Raw genomic sequence first — 23,107 nt, 5'->3', positions numbered from 1 at the left:
GACGTTTACAACGCAGAGCCGTGAAAATAAAAAATAATTTTTCTTTCCTCAAAAATTATGTTTTAGCAAGCATTTTTTTAGATTCACAAGGGTAACAGGAGAAATTGGACCCCAGTAATTGTTGCGCAGTTTGTCCTGAGTATGCTGGTACCCCATATGTGGGGGTAAACCACTGTTTGGGCACACGTCAGGGCTCGGAAGTGAGGGAGCACCATTTGACTTTTTGAATACGAGATTGGCTGGAATCAATGGTGGCGCCATGTTGCGTTTGGAGACCCCTGATGTGCCTAAACAGTGGTAACCCCTCAATTCTACCTCCAACACTAACCCCAACACACCCCTAACCCTAATCCCAACTGTAGCCATAATCCTAATCACAACCCTAACCCCAACACACCCCTAACCACAACACTAACCCCAACACACCCCTAACCCTAACCACAACCCTAATTCCAACCCCAACCCTAAGGCTATGTGCCAACGTTGCGGATTCGTGTGAGATATTTCCGCACCATTTTTGAAAAATCTGCGGGTAAAAGGCACTGTGTTTTACCTGCGGATTTTCCGCGGATTTCCAGTGTTTTTTGTGCGGATTTCACCTGCGGATTCCTATTGAGGAACAGGTGTAAAACGCTGCGGAATCCGCACAAAGAATTGACATGCTGCGGAAAATACAACGCAGCGTTCCCGCGCGGTATTTTCCGCACCATGGGCACATCGGATTTGGTTTTTCATATGTTTACATGGTACTGTAAACCTGATGGAACACTGCTGCGAATCCGCAGCCAAATCCGCACCGTGTGCACATAGCCTAATTCTAAAGGTATGTGCACACGCTGCGGAAAACGCTGCGGATCCGCAGCAGTTTCCCATGAGTGTACAGTTCAATGTAAACCTATGGGAAACAAAAATCGCTGTACACATGCTGCGGAAAAACTGCACGGAAACGCAGCGGTTTACATTCCGCAGCATGTCACTTCTTTGTGCGGATTCCGCAGCGGTTTTACAACTGCTCCAATAGAAAATCGCAATTGTAAAACCGCAGTGAAATGCGCAGAAAAAAACGCGGTAAATCCGCCATAAATCCGCAGCGGTTTAGCACTGCGGATTTATCAAATCCGCAGCGGAAAAATCCGCAGAGGACCAGAATACGTGTGCACATTCCTAACCCTAACCCTAACCCTAACCCTACCCCTAACCCTACCCCTAACCCTACCCCTAGCCCTACCCCTAACCCTACCCCTAACCCTACCCCTAACCCTAACCCTACCCCTAACCCTAACCCTACCCCTAACCCTAACCCTACCCCTACCCCTAACCCTATTCTAACAGTGGAAAAAAAAAAAATTCTTTATTTTTTTATTGTCCCTACCTATGGGGGTGACAAAGGGGGGGGGGGTAATTTATTATTTTTTTTATTTTGATCACTGAGATATAATCTATCTCAGTGATCAAAATGCACTTTGGAACGAATCTGCCGGCCGGCAGATTCGGCGGGCGCACTGCGCATGCGCCCGCCATTTTGGAAGATGGCGGCGCCCGGGAGAAGACGGACGGGACCACGGCTGGATCGGTAAGTATGATAGGGTGGGGGGGGACCACGGGGGGGGGGGGATCGGAGCACGGGGGGGGGAATCGGAGCGCGGGAGGGGGAATCGGAGCGCGGGAGGGGTGGAACGGAGCGCGGGGGGCGTGGAACGGAGCACGGGGGGGCTGGAATGGAGCACGGGGGGGTGGAACGGAGCACGGGGGGGGGTGGATCGGAGTGCAGGGGGGGTGATTGGAGCACGGGGGGGTGATTGGAGCACGGGGGGAGCGGGCACGAGCACGGGGGGGAGCGGAGCACAGGACGGAGGGGAGCCGGAGCAGTGTACCGGCCAGATCGGGGGGGTGGGGGGGCGATCGGAGGGGTGGGGTGGGGGCACACTAGTATTTCCAGCCATGGCCGATGATATTTCAGCATCGGCCATGGCTGGATTGTAATATTTCACCCGTTATAATGGGTGAAATATTACAAATCGCTCTGATTGGCAGTTTCACTTTCAACAGCCAATCAGAGCGATCGTAGCCACGAGGGGGTGAAGCCACCCCCCCTGGGCTAAACTACCACTCCCCCTGTCCCTGCAGATCGGGTGAAATGGGAGTTAACCCTTTCACCCGATCTGCAGGGACGCGATCTTTCCATGACGCCGCATAGGCGTCATGGGTCGGAATGGCACCGACTTTCATGACGCCTACGTGGCGTCATGGGTCGGGAAGGGGTTAAAGCAGATGCTTAAGATGTTGGTCGACTCCCATGGGAGAGACTGGGAGTGGTATCTCCCACACCTTCCATTTGCCTATCGGGAGGTTTCACAGGCCTCAACGGGGGTCTCCCCCTTTGAGTTCCTGTATGGGCGATGTGTGCGGGGGCCCCTTGCCCTGGTGAAGGAAGCATGGGAATGAGATTTGGCCACCCTTGGAGTGTCGTCATTGAGTATGTTGTGCGCTTCCAGGACAGAATGACGGCCTTGACACAGCTGGTGCATGACAATATGGCCCAGGTCCAAGCTGACCAGAAGCTGTGGTATGACGAGAATGCTTGTGACAGGACCTACCAGGTGGGTCAAAAGGTGTGGGTACTGGTCTCTGTCCCACAAAACAAGCTTCAGGTGGCCTGGGAGGGTCCATACCTCGTGCACCAGCAGCTCAAAGCCGTCACCTATCTGATCACCCTGGACCTTGCCCATGGAAGGAGGAAGGCCTTCCACGTGAACATGATGAAGGCACATCATGAGCGGGATGTTTGTTCCCACCCAGTGCGCAACCTTCCCGAAGAAGGTGAGATAGAAACCCTCCTGGATCTGCTCACTCAAGCCATGGGTGGATCCATCGAGGATGTGGGGGTTGGCCACCAGTTCTCGGAGGACCAACATTCCCAGCTGAGGGTCACCCTACATCACTTTCGGGGGCTGTTCAGCAGCCTGCCCGGAAGGACTGAGGCAGCCGTCCATGAGGTGGACACCGGCAATCACCTCCCAATCCGATGTTCAGCATATCGGGTCTCACTCGAGGTGCAGCTGCATATGCGCCAAGAGATAGATGAGATGCTGAAGCTGGGGGTGATCCAAGCGTCCAACAGCGCCTGGGCTTCGACTGTTGTCCTCATCCCTAAAAAGGACCAAACTAAATGGTTCTGTGTGGACTACTGGGGGCTCAATGCTGTGACAGTCACCGATGCCGTGCATCGATGACCTGCTCGATCAGATGGCTGGGGTTAAGTACCTGACCATCATGGACCTGAGCAGGGGATACTGGCAGATTCACCTGACCCCTAAGGCATGGGAACGCTCCACCTTTATCACCACATTTGGACTGTATGAGTCCATGGTGATGCCCTTCGGCATGAAGAATGCCCCTGCCACTTTTCAGCGGATGGTCAACACGCTGCTTGAGGGACTGGAAGGGTATGCGACTGCACACTTGGATGCCATCTTCAGTCCCAGCTGGGAGGATCAAATAGAGCACCTGGCGCAGGTGCTCGGGTGGATCCAGCGAGCAGGCTTGACCATTAAGCCGGAAAAATGCCAGCTGGGTATGAGTGAGGTCCACTACCTGGGACACCGGGTAGGTGGGGGAGCTCTGAAGCCAGAGCCCAGGAAAATGGATGCCATCACCTCTTGGCCCTCCCCCAGGACCAAGAAGCAGGTGATGTTCTTCTTGGGGACTGCTGGGTACTATAGGAGGTATGTTCCACACTATAGTGCCCTGGCAAAGACCCTGACGGACCTCACCAAGAAGAACCTGCGAGAAAGCTTTCCAGGTGCTCAAAACCACCCTTTCTAGCTCTCCTATACAACAGGCAGCCGACTTCACGCTGCCATTCGTAGTACAGACTGATGCCAGCGACATTGACCTTGGTGCTGCATTTTGTACCTGAGCCTGAAGCTCCTGACGAGGGAGGTGGCCTATTCCACGATGGAGAAGGAATGTCTGGCAATTGTATGGGCCCTGCAGCGTCTGCAGCCATACGGATGCCAATTCACCATGGAAACAGACCATAACCCCCTCAGCAGGTTACACACGGTCTCTGGGACAAATGGGAGGTTGCTATGCTGGAGCCTCGCTCTCCAGCAGTATCACTTCACCATTCGCCACCAAAGAGGCAGAGACCATGGTAATGCTGATTTGTTGTCCTGACAAGGAGAAGGTGCGGAAGGGTGCATGGGGGAACACAGGAATGTGACACCCCCTAGCGCCCTCTAAAGCAGGGAGGTGTGAAGAGGGAGTAGCCGTCATCTTGGATATGGGGCATAATGTTAGCCTCCTATCAGAGATTGGCCTGACTCCATTTTGTCTGCAGGGACATGAGCACTCCTGGCCCCCACCTTTTCCCTACTTGAATAAAGAACCTTTAGTATGGTAATGGACTGAGACCAGTGTAGCAGGCAGATGGCACTTCAAAGCTTGAATGAGGAAGCCACACCAGCAGGGGCATGGAGGTGCTTGGGTGCTCAATTAAAGCATACATGTCAGATGGCTACAGGAGTGCACGTCTAATGTCTTCCCAGCCGGACCATCTACAACATGAAATTATGAATTATAGACGCATCGTCTGAGGTACAGGCTCCTAAAAATATCCTCATAGCCATGAAGAAATTGCGCATCTGACAGTGCAACTCCCGAGTCAGTGAGAGTTCTTGAACCTGAGATATAGAGATCAGCCTCCCACAGTGATCGAATGGGTCCAGGTTTGAACCCTGTATGACCGGCAGAACAAACCATATGCGCTGATACCGCTCGTGTATTGATCCGATCATTCTGAGAGAAGTTATCCCATTTATTAGGTATTGGGAATAGATTCTGCATGGGATGCTAAAGGGTAGAGATTGTTAGTCCAACCAGGTACATGGGGGAGGGACACAGAAGGATTAAGAGCTGAGGATACATGGAGAGTGAGACACAACAGAAGAAGATGATGATGATGATGAAATAAGGAACAGGGCATATGCCAGCTAGAAGGGAGCAAGCACATGCTTTTTGGGCCTGCCCGGCAACTAGAAGTCTTGTACCTGTGGAACGCAGAGCTTCCCGGCCTCCACAAGTGTCCTTCAACCTGGTAAATTGACCTCCAGCTTTATACCTCTAAGCCTTGTACTATTATTGTTATATTTTACTCTGACTGCAACTCTTGGTATGTTTTTACTGTATATTTCTTGTAATTATCTAGTGCGCTCTTAAGGCAATTAAACCATAAATTAATTTTGGGCTAATCCTTTTATTCTGATTGCGAATCTTAGAATACCCAGCGTGGGTAACAGGGCAGTCTCCCCGGCGGCCATTTGCTCTAGGTGCAGTTCCCTTATTGACCTGAGAGACAAAGGGGGCACCGGAGAGCTGTGCCTGTGTAGTTACGTCACGGATTGGTGACGTGGGAGGAACCAGTTTCCTTCACATACAGCACCATGGAATCAATGGTGTTGTATAAATAAATAATAATAATAATGAGCCCAATATAATGTTCCATACAGTATAATCAGACCCATTTATTGCTCCATTCAGTATAATGGACCCCATGTATTGCTCCATACAGAATAATGAGCCCCATATATTGCTCCATGCAGAAGAATTAGCCCCATATAATGCTCCAAACAGTATATGATGGACCCCATATAATGCTCCATTCATAATGCGCCTCATATAATGCTCTATATAATATATGATGGGCCGCATATATTTCTCCGTACACAATGGGCCCCATATAATGCTCTATACATACTGGGCCCCATATATTGCTCCATACAGTATATGAAGGGCCCCATATATTGCTCCATATATAATGAAACCCATATAATACTCCATACAGAATGGGCACCATATAAGGCTCCATACACTATATGATGAGCCCGATATAATGCTCCAGTACATGCTGGGCCCCATATAATGCTCCAGTATATGATGGGCCCCATATAATGCTCCAGTAATTGAGGAGTCCCATGTAATGCTCCAGTATATGATGCGCCCAATATAATGCTCCAAACATAAAAAAAAATTAAATATTCACCTCTCCTCATGGCTCCAGACTCCTTAATGTCTCGTCTTCTGGCTCTCTGCACTTTGACTGTACAGGCAGAGAGCGCACACTAGTCACATCATTGTGCCCTCTGACCTGAAATATCACAAAGTGAGGAGCTGCGAAAAACGCCGCAGCGAAGGAATGAAGAGAGGTAAGCCCGGAGCAAGTGGGAGGAGGGACCAATTGCGTGCGCTGGCACCAGGCCCCCATAGTGCATCGGTGTCTCCGACGGAGAGTGGGCCCCCTGCCTTCTCAGGGCCCCGGCACTTACCCCAGTACGCCGGGTACTGATGCCAGCCCTGTTCATACTCCTCGTCCTGTGTCCATATTTCACAACTGAAAGTGGTGTTATTGAAAAGTAGACATTTGCATTGTGCATATAAGTCACTAAAGCTCTGCTTACTCAACAACTGCAGTACTCCCTCCCTCCTTTCTGCACTGGAATCTCCTTCGCATGAGTTTCCATGGTCAACCAACTGCATGAAAGCCTTATACCATCAAACACTATTTCAATCATTGGATGGAGTGGTATAAAGCATGTTGCTCTTGGACTCTGGAACAGTGGAAACGTGTACCGTGAAATGATACTTCTCTCTATTTAGTAGTCTGATGGATGAGTCTGGGTTTAGCAAATGCCAGGAGAATGTTATCTGCCTGATTGCATTGTGCCAACTGTAAAGTTTAGTGGAAAAAAGATTATGCTGTAGGGTTGTTTTCCCCTGCTTGGCCTGTGTCTCAGTTCTTGTGAAGGCAAATCATACTGCTTCAGCATACTATGACATTTTGAACAATTGAATGCTTCCAGATTTGGTTAATATGCTTTTTTGTTTTGGTAAGACTCTTTTCTCTTGCACCATTACTATGAGCCATTGAAAAACACAAGGCCCAGAAAGGCATTGATGGGTATGTTTGTTGTAGAAGAACTTGACTAGCCCATACAGAGCATTGACCTCAATCTCAACCCAATCGTATAAAATGCGGATGAACTAGACACTGATATCTTGCCAACATCAGTGTCAGACCTCACAAATTATCTTATGGATAAATGGGCAAAAATTACAACAGACTCATTTCAAAATCTTGTAGCAAGCCCAGAACAGTGGAAGCTATTTTAGGTGTAAAGCGAGGGATGAAGGAAGGAGTAATAAACTGCAAACTACATGTTAATGTCTATGAATTTAGAATGGCAATTCATAAAACCTATTTTGGGTGTAAAGTCTTGGTGCCCCAAAACTCTCCATATTGTGTATGTTAACAAATATAATGCCTAAATTGAATAAAGATAGATAAGTACTGTGTATACATTTATTTAAGTGGAGCACACACAACATTGTATACCAATTTGATAATTTCACATCAATACTCTATCAAATGAGTAACGAGTGTCTGCTCATTTGTCGTCTGATTAACCCCTTAATGACAGCCAATACGTCTTTTAACTGACCTGAGATATAAGAGAATAGCCTCCCCATACAGGTGACAATCCAGCATCTGTCAGCTGTACCCTATAGCTGACAATTTGCTCTATCAGCCACGATCAGTGTTTGCACTGTCCAAATCTGTTTAACCCCTTAGATGCTGCTGTCAATAGTGACTACATCATTATAAATGGTTAACAGAGTGTGAGGGCTTCCTCAATATCACAATTGGTGCCCTCAGATCATGATTTTGTGGTCCTGATGTGGTATGACTATCTGGATTAAAGGAATGATCATTCAAATTTTAAAAACTGCTATTTTTTTAACATTTTTCTCAAATTTCTAATATTTATAATAAATAAACACAAAACATATCGACCTAAATTTACCATTATCATAAAGTATAATGTGTCCAAAAAAATCTCAAAATCACTGGGATTTGTTGAAGCGTTCCAGAGTTATTACTACATAAAGTGACACTGGTCAGATTTAAAAAATTTGGCTCCGTCACTAAGGGGTTAATGGACAAGTTTATTTGGACCATGTCGGGAACAGATGCTCAAAGAACAACTACTACTCATGGGCCTGTGTGCAAGTACCCTAATATTTGTCTCTGGAATATATACTCCACAAGATTGTAACATCAATAAGAAAACCACATGATATTATGCAAACCACAGGATGGATACATATGTTAGGCTAGTTTCACATTTGCGTTAAAAAACGCAGCGTTTTTAACGCAAACGCATGTGGTGCAAAAAACGCATGTAAAATGCGTGCAAACGCTGCATTTTTTAGACGCATGCGTTTTTGCATGTGGTAAAAAAACGCGGTGTTTTGACGTGTTTACATGCGTTTTTTCCTGCGTTTGCGTTTTTGAAACGCATGATGAGAAGCGTGTGACAGCTGCCAATCATCAAAATCAACTAGAAAACCCACTATAAACAGAAATAGCTAGGGTTAGGGTTAGGATCGCTAGGGTTAGGGTTAGGGTTAGGATCCCTAGGGTTAGGGTTAGGATCCCTAGTAACCCTAGGGATCCTAACCCTAACCTTAGGGATCCTAACCCTAACCCTAGGGATCCTAACCCTAACCCTAGGGATCCTAACCCTAAACCTAACCCTAGGGATCCTAACCCTAACCCTAACCTTAGGGATCCTAACCCTAACCCTTAGGGTTAGGTTAGGATCCTAACCGTTAGGGTTAGGGTTAAGATCCCTAGGGTTAGGGTTAGGATCCCTAGGGTTAGGGTTGGGGGTGGCTTATCAGTGTGTATTCTTGTGTTTTTCTATTGAAACGCGTGTGCTTAAAAACGCATGCGTTTATATAGACAGCAATACGTTTTTTTGCCGCAAAAAAACCCCTGCGTTTTTTTGCGGCAAAAAACACCGCTAGAAATTACTACAGGTTGCATTTCCGCAACAAAACGCAAGCATAGAAATGACGCATGCGTCGTCAACATGCAGCAAAACGCATGCAAAAAAACGCATGCATTTTTAATGTTAAGTATAGAAAAAAAAGCATGCTTTTTTTGCGCTAAAACGCAGCGGCAAAAAACACAAATGTGAAACCAGCCTTAATGATACACAATTCCTAAAGAAATGGAAACAAAATTTCTAAAACATCTTGATTTATTAAGTATCAAGTATGAATGCCATTCACAGAATTAGATACACTAATACGCCTTGACATGTTATCAATGAGGTTACTGATCATTGCCTGAGGAACGTTATGCCATGTTGGACACTTGAGTACACAAATTGTAACAAGCTGGGTGGCGGAACCACTGTGTCGTGATCTGAGGAGAGCCTCAAAGCGTGATTAGGTACCTCACCAAGTCTGACCTCCAATGGACGGCGGCTGGCGATACTGTGATCTGAGGAGGGACGAGGGAGACGGCATCATATGCTACATCAGGACTTACCTCGGGTAGATGGCAGCTGACCCCCAATGGACAGAAGGAAAGAACGGCAAGGAATGGTAGACTTAGCAAGTATTGGTTGATATAGTGACTGGCATGACAGATACACAGGCAGGCAGGTACTGATGGGCATGACTGGTATCCAGGCATGCAGATGCAGGCAAGCACGGCTGATAGACAGACAGGCAGGAGATTGTGAGCACGGATGACGTGCAGGACAGGTATACTGGGATATGAGCACTGGGACCTGAGAACTATCAAGCTTGTTAGAAACAAACTACAACATTGCACAGGCACCTCCATGCAGGGGGAGGTGCCTTAAATAGGACTTGTTTCCCAGTCATTGGCTGGGGACGCTTTAGGGCGGCACATGCTTGGCCCCTTTAAGAAGGATAAACTAAAGCAATAATCAAAAGACATGATATATATTGGGGCTGAGAGCATATTAAAGTCAAGCTCTTCCAACATGTAACCAAAATATAAATGCAACAGTAGAGTACTCCAAATATTATATCAAAACTGGAAACTGAGCGGAGTGGCAACAAACCACCAAAAGATCAGTATACATATAATATGTATTACGAAAAATCACAATGAAGTAAGACTGAATGCGATATTTATAAACATAATAGACACAAATGGAGGAGACATGAAGGTAGGCAAGGGATAGGTCCTTTAAGAAGGATGTAGCACATATGCACCCTAGACACAGTAATCAGGGATCTGTGCTCAGTGTGCGTAGCCCAGACATTAGCAGCAGGAAAAGAGGGAGGAAGTGTGGGACTGCAGGGGTGAGTGAGTTGACGTTTCTGCTGGGGAACAGAGGCAGAGTGCAAACACGCAGGCGCTACTGTTGTGAATTCTGCTTTTGGGCTCCCTCCGGTGGTTGTAGGTGGTAATGTAGTTGTCCCAGGGCTGCAGTCATGGTCAGGCATTTCTGCTGATTGCAATTCTGACTGGGGTATTTAGGTTTGCAGGATTCATTAGTCCTTTCCAGTTGTCAATGGTTCTTGGGAGGTGTTGGACCTCTGTCTGGTTTCTCCTGCTTAGCTGCCAATTCAGCAAAGATAAGTGTCTGGTTTTTTTTTCTATGGCACACATGCTGTGTGCTGGATTTTTGATTGTATTTCTGCTCTGTGTGTAGGATTCTCTGGAGTTGCAGATATACGTTCCACGTCTTTAGTTAGATGGAGGAATTTTTTGTATAATCTGCTGTGGACATTTTTGGAAGGGTTTTAATACTGACCGCACAGAACTCTGTCCTATCCTTTCCTATTTTAGCTAGAGTGGCCTCTTTTTCTAAATCCTGTTTTCTGCCTACGTGTGTCTTTTCTCTCCTACTCACAGTCAATATTCATGGGGGGCTGCCTATCCTTTGGGGTTCTGCTCTGAGGCAAGATAGTATTCCTATTTTCATCTATAGGGGTATTTAGTTTTCCGGCTGTGACGAGGTGTCTAGGGTTTGTTAGGCACACCCCACGGCTACTTCTAGTTTGCGGTGTCAGATCAGGATTTGCGGTCAGTGCAGTTACCACCTACTCCAGTGAAAGTTATTCATGCGGCTCCAAGGTCACCAGATCATAACAGTACAACTGGCCCATAATGAGTTTTAATGCATCTCAGAAGAAGGGAAGAAGGGTGTTGAGCAATTTTTTTTTCTGCAGTCTGCTTTGTCTTCTCTTCCCTCTTTATCTCTGGGTCGCTGAGGAGCCTTGTGCAAGCATGAATGTTCAGGAATTAGCTTCTCGTGTAGACAAGCTTGCTGCTAGGATACAGGGTATTTCTGATTATATTGTTCAAACTCCTGTTTTAGAGCCGAAGATTCCTACCCCTGATTTGTTTTTTGGTGACAGGTCCAAATTTTTGAGTTTTAAAAACAACTGTAAACTGTTTTTTGCTCTGAGACCTCGATCCTCTGGTGATTCCATTCAGCGGGTTAATATCGTCATCTCCCTGCTGCGTGGTGATCCACAGGATTGGGCATTTTCCCTGGAATCTGGGAATCCGGCTTTGCTTAATGTAGACTCCTTTTTTCAGGCTTTAGGATTATTATATGATGAACCTAATTCTGTGGATCAAGAGGAGAAGACCTTGTTGGCCCTGTCTCAGGGTCAAGAGGCGGTAGAATTGTATTGTCGGTATTTAGAAAATGGTCTGTGTTGACTAAATGGAATGATGATGCTTTGGCGGCAATTTTCAGAAAGGGTCTTGCTGAATCCATTAAAGATGTTATGGTGGGGTTTCCCCATGCCTTTCGGTCTGAGTGATTCTATGTCTCTGGCCATTCAGATTGATCGGCACTTGCGGGAGCGCAGAACTGTGCGCGCTGTGGTGTTGTCCTCAGAGCAGATTCCTGAGCCAATGCAATGTGATAGGATTCTGTCTAGAACGGAACGACAAGGATTCAGACATCAGAATAGGTTGTGTTATTATTGTGGCAACGCTTCTCATGTCATTTCAGTCTGCCCTAAGCGGATAAAGAGGATCGCTAGTTCATTTACCATCAGCACTGTACAACCTAAATTTCTGTTATCTGTGTCCTTGATCTGCTCATTGTCATCATTTTCTGTCACGGCGTTTGTGGATTCAGGCGCCGCCTTGAACTTAATGGACTTTGAGTTTGCCAGGCGTTGTGGTTTTCCCTTGCAGCCTTTACAGAAAACTATTCCTTTAAGGGGCATTGATGCTACACCCTTGGCTAAAAATAAGCCCCAGTTTTGGACACAGGTGACCATGCGCATGGCGCCAGCCCATCAGGAGGATTGTCGATTTCTGGTGTTGCATAATTTGCATGATGCTATTGTGCTGGGTTTTCCGTGGTTGCAGGTACATAATCCTGTGTTGGATTGGAAGTCTATGTCTGTGACTAGTTGGGGTCGTCAGGGGGTTCATAATGATGTTCCATTGATGTCAATCTCCTCTTCTTCCTCTTCTGAAATTCCAGAGTTTTTGTCTGATTTTCAGGATGTATTCGATGAGCCCAAGTCCAGTTTCCTTCCACCGCACAGGGACTGCGATTGTGCAATTGACTTGATTCCAGGCTGTAAGTTTCCTAAGGGTCGACTTTTCAACCTGTCTGTGCCTGAACATACCACCATGAGGAGCTATATTAACCCCTTTACCCCCAAGGGTGGTTTGCACGTTAATGACCGGGCCAATTTTTACAATTCTGACCACTGTCCCTTTATGAGGTTATAACTCTGGAACGCTTCAATGGATCCTGGTGATTCTGACATTGTTTTCTCGTGACATATTGTTCTTCATGACAATGGTAAAAATTATTTGATAGTACCTGCGTTTATTTGTGAAAAAAACGGAAATTTGGCGAAAATTATGAAAATTTCGCAATTTTCCAACTTTGAATTTTTATGCAATTAAATCACAGAGATATGTCACACAAAATACTTAATAAGTAACATTTCCCACATGTCTACTTTACATCAGCACAATTTTGGAACCAAAATTTTTTTTTGTTAGGGAGTTATAAGGGTTAAAAGTTGACCAGCAATTTCTCATTTCTACAACACCATTTTATTTTAGGGACCACATCTCATTTGAAGTCATTTTGAGGGGTCTATATGATAGAAAATACCCAAGTGTGACACCATTCTAAAAACTACACCCCTCAAGGTGCTCAAAACCATATTCAAGAAGTTTATTAACCCTTCTGGTGCTTCACAGGAATTTTTTGAATGTTTAAATAAAAATGAACATTTAACTTTTTTTCACAAAAAATGTAATTCAGCTCCAATTTGTTTTATTTTACCAAGGGTAACAGGAGAAAATGGACCCCAAACATTGTTGTACAATTTGTCCTGAGTATGCCAATACCCCACATGTGGGGGTAAACCACTGTTTGGGCGCATGGCAGAGCTCGGAAGCGAAGGAGTGCCATTTGACTTTTCAATGCAAAATTGACTGGAATTGAGATGGGACGCCATGTTTCGTTTGGAGAGCCCCTGATGTGGCTAAACATTGAAACCCCCCACAAGTGACACCATTTTGGAAAGTAGACCCCCTAAGGAACTTATCTAGAGGTGTGGTGAGCACTTTGACCCAACAAGTGCTTCACAGAAGTTTATAATGTAGAACCGTAAAAATAAAAAATCATATTTTTTCACAAAAATTATCTTTTCGCCCCCAATTTTTTATTTTCCCAAGGGTAAGAGAAGAAATTGGACCCCAAAAGTTGTTGTACAATTTGTCCTGAGTACGCTGATAGCCCATATGTGGGGGTAAACCACTGTTTGGGCGGATGGGAGAGCTCGGAAGGGAAGGAGCGCCGTTTGACTTTTCAATGCAAAATTGACAGGAATTGAGATGGGACATCATGTTGCGTTTGAAGAGCCACTGATGTGCCTAAACATTGAAACCCCCCACAAGTGACACCATTTTGGAAAGTAGACCCCCTAAGGAATTTATCTAGAGGTGTGGTGAGCACTTTGACCCACCAAGTGCTTCACAGAAGTTTATAATGTAGAACCGTAAAAATAAAAAATCATATTTTTTCACAAAAATTATCTTTTCGCCCCCAATTTTTTATTTTCCCAAGGGTAAGAGAAGAAATTGGACCCCAAAAGTTGTTGTACAATTTGTCCTGAGTACGCGGATACCCCATATGTGGGGGTAAACCACTGTTTGGGTGGATGGGAGAGCTCGGAAGGGAAGGAGCGCCGTTTGACTGTTCAAAGCAAAATTGACAGGAATTGAGATGGGACGCCATGTTGCGTTTGAAGAGCCACTGATGTGCCTAAACATTGAAACCCCCCACAAATGACACCATTTTGGAAAGTAGACCCCCTAAGGAACTTATCTAGAGGTGTGGTGAGCACTTTGACCCACCAAGTGCTTCACAGAAGTTTATAATGCAGAGCCGTAAAAATAAAACAAAATTTTTTTCCCACAAAAATTATTTTTTTAGCCCCCAGTTTTGTATTTTCCTGAGGGTAACAGGAGAAATTGGACCCCAAAATTTGTTGCCCAATTTGTCCTGAGTGCGATGATACACCATATGTGGGGGGAACCACTGTTTGGGCACATGGGAGGGCTCAGAAGGGAAGGAGTGCCATTTGAATGCAGACTTAGATGGAATGGTCTGCAGGTGTCACATTGCGTTTGCAGAGCCCCTAATGTACCTAAACAGTAGAAACCCCCCACAAGTGACACCATTTTGGAAAGTAGACCCCCTTAGGAACTTATCTAGATGTGTGCTGAGCGCTTTGACCCACCAAGGGCTTCACAGAAGTTTATAATGGAGAGCCGTAAAAATAAAACAAAAATTTTTTCCCACAAAAATTATTTTTTAGCCCCCAGTTTTGTATTTTTCCGAGGGTAAAAGGAGAAATTCGACCCCACAATTTGTTGTCCAATTTGTCCTGAGTGCGCTGATACCCCATATGTGGGGGGGAACCACTGTTTGGGCGCATGGGAGGGCTCGGAAGGGAAGGAGCTCCATTTGGAATGAGGACTTAGATGGAATGGTCTGCAGGTGTCACATTGCATTTGCAGAGCCCCTAATGTACCTAAACAGTAGAAACCTCCCACAAGTGACACCATTTTGGAAACTAGACCCCCTAAGGAACTCATCTAGATGTGTTGTGATAGCTTTGAACCCCCAAGTGTTTCACTACAGTTTGTAACGCAGAGCCGTGAAAATTAAAAAAAAAAATCTTTCCCCCCAAAATTATTTTTTAGCCCCCAGTTTTGTATTTTCCCGAGGGTAAGAGGAGAAATTCGACCCCAAAAGTTGTTGTCCAATTTGTCCTGAGTACGCTGATACCCCGTATGTTGGGGGAAACCAACGTTTGAGCGCATGGCAGAGCTCGGAAGGGAAGGAGCGCCATTTGGAATGCAGACTTAGATGGAATGGTCTGCAGACGTCACATTGCGTTTGCAGAACCCCTAATGTACCTAAACAGTAGAAACCCCCCACAAGTGACCCCATATTGGAAACTAGACCCCCCAGGGAACTAATCTAGATGTGTTGTGAGAACTTTGAACCCCCAAGTGTTTCACTACAGTTTATAACGCAGAGCCGTGAAAATAAAAAATCTTTTTTTTTCCCACAAAAAATATGTTTTAGCCCCGAGTTTTGTATTTTCCCAAGGGTAGCAGGAGAAATTGGACCCCAAAAGTTGTTGTCCTATTTGTCCTGAGTACGCTGATACCCCATATGTTGGGGTAAACCCCTGCTTGGGCACACGGGAGAGCTCGGAAGGGAAGAAGCACTGTTTTACTTTTTCAACGCAGAATTGGCTGGAATTGAGATCGGACGCCATGTCGCGTTTGGAGAGCCCCTGATGTGCCTAAACAGTGGAAACCCCCCAATTATAACTGAAACCCTAATCCAAACACATCCCTAACCCTAATCCCAATGGTAACCCTAACCACACCTCTAACCCTGACACACCCCTAACCCTAATCCCAACCCTATTCCCAACCGTAAATGTAATCTAAACCCTAACTGTAACTTTAGCCCCAACCCAAACTGTAGCCCTAGCCCTAACCCTAGCCCTAACCCTAGCCCTAACCCTAACCCTAGCCCTAGCCCTAACCCTAGCCCTAACCCTAACCCTAGCCCTAACCCTAGCCCTAACCCTAACCCTAACCCTAGCCCTAACCCTAGCCCTAACCTTAGCCCTAACCCTAGCCCTAACCCTAGCCCTAACCCTAGCCCTAGCCCTAGCCCTAACCCTAGCCCTAACCCTAGCCCTAACCCTAGCCCTAACCCTAGCCCTAGCCCTAATGGGAAAATGGAAATAAATACATTTTTTTAATTTTTCCCTAACTAAGGGGGTGATGAAGGGGGGTTTGATTTACTTTTATAGCGGGTTTTTTAGCGGATTTTTATGATTGGCAGCCGTCACACACTGAAAGACGCTTTTTATTGCAAAAAATATTTTTTGCGTTACCACATTTTGAGAGCTATAATTTTTCTATATTCTGGTCCACAGAGTCATGTGAGGTCTTGGTTTTTGCGGGACGAGTTGATGTTTTTATTGGTAACATTTTCGGGCACGTGACATTTTTTGATCGCTTTTTATTCCGATTTTTGTGAGGAAGAATGACCAAAAACCAGCTATTCATGAATTTCTTTTGGGGGAGGCGTTTATACCGTTCCGCGTTTGGTAAAATTGATGAAGCAGTTTTATTCTTCGGGTCAGTACGATTACAGCGACACCTCATTTATATCATTTTTTTATGTTTTGGCGCTTTTATACGATAAAAACTATTTTATAGAAAAAATAATTATTTTTGCATCGCTTTATTCTCAGGACTATAACTTTTTTATTTTTTTGCTGATGATGCTGTATGGCGGCTCGTTTTTTGCGGGACAAGATGACGTTTTCAGCGGTACCATGGTTAGTTATATCTGTCTTTTTGATCGCGTGTTATTCCACTTTTTGTTCGGCGGTATGATTATCAAGCGTTGTTTTTTGCCTCGTTTTTTTTTTTTTTTTCTTACGGTGTTTACTGAAGGGGTTAACTAGTGGGCCAGTTTTATAGGTCGGGCCGTTACGGACGCGGCGATACTAAATATGTGTACTTTTATTGTTTTGTTTTTTTTATTTAGATAAAGAAATGTATTTATGGGAATAATATTTTTATTTTTTTTTTCATTATTTTGGAATATTTTTTTTTATTTTTTTTTTACACATTTGAAATTTTTTTTTTTACTTTTTTACTTTGTCCCAGGGGGGGACATCACAGATCAGTGATCTGACAGTTTGCACAGCACTCTGTCAGATCACTGATCTGATAGGAGTGCAGGCTGCTTCACAGTGCCTGCTCTGAGCAGGCTCTGTGAAGCCACCTCCCTCCCTGCAGGACCCGGATCCGCGGCCATCTTGGATCCGGGGCTGGAGGGAGCAGGGAGGGAGGTGAGACCCTCGCAGCAACGCGATCACATCGCGTTGCTGCGGGGGGCTCAGGGAAGCCCGCAGGGAGCCCCCTCCCTGCGCGGTGCTTCCCTGTACCGCCGGCACATCGCGATCATCTTTGATCGCGGTGTGCCGGGGGTTAATGTGCCGGGGGCGGTCCGTGACCGCTCCTGGCACATAGTGCCGGATGTCAGCTGCGATAAACAGCTGACACCCGGCCGCGATCGGCGGCGCTCCCCCCGTGAGCGCTGCCGATCGCATATGACGTACTATTGCGTCCTTGGGAAGTAAAGCCCACCCCACATGGACGCAATAGTACGTCTAATGGCAGAAAGGGGTTAAGGAGTCTTTGGAGAAAAGGCATATTTGGCCATCTTCTTCACCGTTGGGAGCGGGATTCTTTTTTGTTACTAAAAAAGATGGCTCCTTGAGACCCTGTATTGATTATCGCCTCTTGAATAAGATCACGGTCAAGTTTCAATACCCTTTACCTTTGCTTACCGATTTATTTGCTAGGATTAAGGGAGCTAGTTGGTTTACGAAGATTGACCTTCGGGGGGCATATAATCTTGTTCGTATTAAGCAGGGTGATGAATGGAAAACTGCGTTTAACACGCCCGAAGGCCATTTTGAATACCTTGTGATGCCATTCGGGCTCACTAATGCTCCATCTGATTTTCAGTCCTTCATGCATGATATCTTCCGGACTTATATTGATAAGTTCTTGATTGTATATTTGGACGATATTTTGATTTTTTCCAATGATTGGGAGTCTCATGTGGAACAGGTCAGGATGGTATTTCAGATCCTTCGTGACAATGCCCTGTTTGTGAAAGGGTCTAAGTGTCTCTTTGGGGTGCAGAAAGTTTCTTTTTGGGCTTCATTTTTTCTCCCTCATCTATAGAGATGGATCCGGTTAAGGTTCAGGCCATTCATGATTGGATTGAGCCCACATCTGTGAAGAGCCTTCAGAAATTTTTGGGTTTTGCAAATTTTTATCGCCGTTTCATTGCTAATTTTTCCAGCGTGGTTAAACCATTGACCGATTTGACGAAAAAAGGTGCTGGTGTGGCAAATTGGTCCTCTGCGGCTGTCTCTGCCTTTCAGGAGCTTAAACGTCGTTTTACTTCTGCTCCGGTGTTGCGCCAACCGGATGTTTCTCTTCCATTTCAGGTTGAGGTTGACGCTTCTGAGATTGGGGCAGGGGCCGTTTTGTCCCAGAGGGATCCTGTTGGTTCCTTAATGAAACCGTGTGCCTTCTTTTCCCGTAAGTTTTCACCTGCTGAATGCAATTATGATGTCGGCAATCGGGTGTTGTTGGCTATGAAGTGGGCGTTTGAGGAGTGGTGACATTGGCTTGAGGAAGATAAGCATCGTATTGTGGTCTTGACCGATCATAAGAATTTGATTTACCTCGAGTCTGCCAAACGGCTGAATCCTAGAAAGGCTCAATGGTCCTTGTTTTTTTCCCGTTTTGATTTCGTTGTCTCGTACCTTCCGGGTTCTAATAACATTAAGGCTGATGCCCTCTCTAGAAGTTTTTTGCCTGATTCTCCTGAGGTCTTGGAACTGGTCGGTATTCTGAAAGAAGGGGTGGTCCTTTCTGCCATTTCCCCTGATTTACGACGGGTTCTTCAGGAATTTCAGGCTGACAGACCTGACCGCTGTCCTGTGGGGAAACTGTTTGTTCCTGACAGATGGACTAGTAGAGTGATTTCTGAGGTTCACTGTTCCGTGTTGGCTGGTCATCCTGGCATTTTTGGTACCAGAGACTTGGTTGGTAGGTCCTTTTGGTGGCCTTCTTTGTCACGTGATGTGCGTTCTTTTGTGCAGTCCTGTGGGACTTGTGCGCGGGCCAAGCCTTGTTGTTCCCGTGCTAGTGGGTTGCTTTTGCCATTGCCGGTCCCTGAGAGGCCTTGGACGCATATTTCTATGGATTTTATTTCGGATCTTCCGGTTTCCCAGAGGATGTCGGTTATCTGGGTTGTTTGTGACCGGTTCTCTAAGATGGTTCATTTGGTGCCTTTGCCTAAATTGCCTTCCTCTTCAGATTTGGTTCCGTTGTTTTTTTCAGCATGTGGTTCGTTTGCATGGTATTCCGGAGAATATTGTGTCCGACAGAGGTTCCCAGTTTGTTTCTAGGTTTTGGCGGGCCTTTTGTGCTAGGCTGGGCATTGATTTGTCTTTTTCTTCTGCGTTTCATCCTCAGACAAATGGTCAGACCAAGCGAACTAATCAGACTTTGGAGACTTATTTGAGATGCTTTGTGTCTGCTGATCAGGATGATTGGGTGGCTTTCTTGCCATTGGCCGAGTTTGCCCTTAATAATCGGGCTAGTTCGGCTACTTTGGTTTTGCCTTTCTTTTGTAATTTTGGTTTTCATCCTCGTTTTTTTTCCGGGCAGGTTGACCCTTATGACTGTCCTTGTGTGAATTCTGTGGTTGACAGGTTGCAGCAGATTTGGGCTCATGTGGTAGACAATTTGGTGTTGTCTCAGGAAGAGGCTCAACGTTTTGCTAACCGTCGTCGGTGTGTTGGTTCCCGGCTTCGGGTTGGGGATCTGGTCTGGTTGTCTTCCCGTCATGTTCCTATGAAGGTTTTCTTCTCCTAAGTTTAAGCCTCGGTTTATTGGTCCTTACAGGATCTCTGAGATTATTAATCCGGTGTCTTTTCGACTGGCACTTCCGGCCTCTTTTGCTATCCATAATGTCTTCCATAGATCTTGATTGCGGAAATATGTGGAGCCCGTTGTTCCCTCTGTTGATCCTCCGGCCCCTGTGTTGGTTGATGGGGAGTTGGAATATGTTGTTGAGAAGATTTTGGATTCCTGTTTTTCGAGGCGGAGGCTTCAGTACCTTGTCAAATGGAAGGGTTATGGCCAAGAGGATAATTCTTGGGTTTTTGCCTCTGATGTCCATGCCGCTGATTTGGTTCGTGCCTTTCATCTGGCTCGTCCTGATCGGCCTGTGGGCTCTGGTGAGGGTTCGGTGACCCCTCCTCAAGGGGGGGTACTGTTGTGAATTCTGCTTTTGGGCTCCCTCCGGTGGTTGTAGGTGGTAATGCAGTTGTCCCAGGGCTGCAGTCATGGTCAGGTGTTTCTGCTGATTGCAATTCTGACTGGGGTATTTAGGTTTACAGGATTCATTAGTCCTTGTCAGTTGTCAATGGTTCTTGGGAGGTGTTGGACCTCTGTCTGGTTTCTCCTGCTTAGCTGCCAATTCAGCAAAGATAAGTGTCTGTTTTTTTTCTATGGCACACATGCTGTGTGCTGAATTTTTGATTGTATTTCTGCTCTGTGTGTAGGATTTTCTGGAGTTGCAGATATACGTTCCACGTCTTTAGTTAGATGGAGGAATTTTTTGTATAATCTGCTGTGGATATTTTTGGAAGGGCTTTAATACTGACCGGACAGAACTCTGTCCTATCCTTTCCTATTTTAGCTAGAGTGGCCTCTTTTGCTAAATCCTGTTTTCTGCCTACGTGTGTCTTTCCTCTCCTACTCACAGTCAATATTCGTGGGGGGCTGCCTATCCTTTGGGGTTCTGCTCTGAGGCAAGATAGTATTCCTATTTCCATCTATAGGGGTATTTGGTTCTCCGGCTGTAACGAGGTGTCTAGGGTTTGTTAGGCACACCCCACGGCTACTTCTAGTTTGCGGTGTCAGATCAGGATTTGCGGTCAGTACAGTTACCACCTTCTCCAGTGAAAGTTATTCATGCGGCTCCAAGGTCACCGGATCATAACACGCTACAGTCCCCACTCCTTTATGCATCCTCTTTTTCAAGTCCTCAAGGAATCTCTCCAGGAGGAGGGGGACATAGATGTTCTCCCTAGGCTCCCAAGACCTCTTCTTAAAACCAAATCCCTTGCAATCCACAAGAAAAAAGGTCTTTTTGCTTATATTCAGTGCTGACTGGAGCAGGAGTGATACCAGTATCTTTGAAAAAATGAATGAGAACGACAGGCTTGAAGAGAAACACATGAAAAGAATTTGGGATCCATAAATAAGCCAGAAGTCTGAGCGGGTAGATTACTGAATTTATCTGTTTTATAACCTTGAACAGTCCAATAAAGCGAGGACCCAGTTTGTAAGATGGTACCTTGAGTCAGACATACTTAGAGGACATTATTGAACACAGTCTGAGAACAAATTTTATAGCACAAACGTCACAACAATGCTAAATACACACCACCACTTCCATCAAGTGTAGGAAAGACGATAAATGCAAAAATAAAACATAATAAATTTTTATTGAATATATTTAAAAATAGTTTAAAAATACCAAATCAAGCTACTGGAGTCACAAAAAGAAGAACACATAGGACAGGGCCTATATACAATATCACAAATAATGTTACAGGTATGACCAAGGGTAAATTAATGTCACAAACAGATCATACAGCACACATATATACTATGTATGGAATGAAATGCCCTCTGTGCAATCAATCGCTGGGTAAGGTAACACCCAACCAAATGTTGAAGAAAAAGTGCCTAGTGCGTAGTGCAGTCAAAATGGGAGGGGCATACATACATATAAGGTATCATAATTTAAATGTCATAATGACAAAACAAATCTCCAAAAGTCAGTAGTCACAAAATAATGTAATAAGTCCTCTGCATTAGTGGGTCATGAATAGAGCGCAGACTAAAAATGATGATAGACTACTGCACGCTTTGCAAAGTGCTTTATGCTAAGTGCTAAGTGCTTAGTGCAATGAGAGTTAAATAGCCACACGTTGTGTGCTGAAAAGGACAGCCAGACCTTGTCACCATGACGAAACAGCAGCAGATCCAGACTTCTCTTGGAGATGGTGTGAGGGCGTGACAAGGTGCCAAGTCTGACCTTTGATGTACAGCTGCTGGTGGTACTACTGTCTGAGTAGGGACTTAGGAGATGGGACCAGGTGTTACACCAGGACTGACCTCAGGTAGATGGCAGCTGTCTACAAAGGACAGGAGGCCGGAGCATCCTGGAATGGTAGACTTAGCAAGTACTGGCTGGCACGGCTGCTATAGTGATTGACATGACATACACACAGGCAGGCAGGCAGGCACAGGCACGATTGGTACAGATAAGACTAATACTAGTGCAGGCGGGTGCAAGTAGGCATGGCTGATATTCAGACATGCAGGAGGGTACGGCTCACAGACAAGCAGGCAGGCACGGCTGATAGGCAGGCATGGCTGATTGACAGGCAGGCAAATGGGCACAGCTGACATGCAGAACAGGTACACTGGGATATGAGCACTGGGATCTTAGTATTAGCAAGCGTGTTAGAAACAAACTACAGCATTGGACAGGCACCTTCATGCAAGTGGAGGTGCCTTAAATAGAACATGTCTCCCAGCAATTGGCTGGGGAAACTTTACGACTGTGCACGGTCTTTTTTAGAAGGAAGGAGAAAGCGTACTTACCCTGAGCATGGTGCCTGGTAATCTGTGAGCTGTTCACGTACCCTGGATATCAGCAGTAGGAGAGGAGGGAGGAAGTGCGATACCGCGGTGCTGGGTGAGTCAGTGCCTCTGCCGAGGAAGGGAGACAGAGTGCAGAGATGTCAGCGCTACACAAATCATCAAGAGCCACTGCTGGAAGTCACATTGATGACCACTGATGTCCCATATGTGCTCAGTGGGAGACAAGTTGGGAGGCGTTGCAAGCCATGGTTACATTTTTAAGCCATGTGCAGGCTGCTTACATTAACAGATGCAACATAAGGCCTGGCATTGTCGAGTTGAAAAATAACTCCTGGAATACTTTGGAGAAATGGCTATACCAATGGTTCCACTACCAAATTACTTTAACACCAAGTGCTTAGTGCATCTTGAATG

This window comes from Ranitomeya imitator, chromosome 4 (genome assembly GCF_032444005.1).
Source record: "Ranitomeya imitator isolate aRanImi1 chromosome 4, aRanImi1.pri, whole genome shotgun sequence".
Lineage (NCBI taxonomy): Eukaryota > Metazoa > Chordata > Amphibia > Anura > Dendrobatidae > Ranitomeya > Ranitomeya imitator.
Note: the sequence above shows the minus strand (reverse complement) of the source record.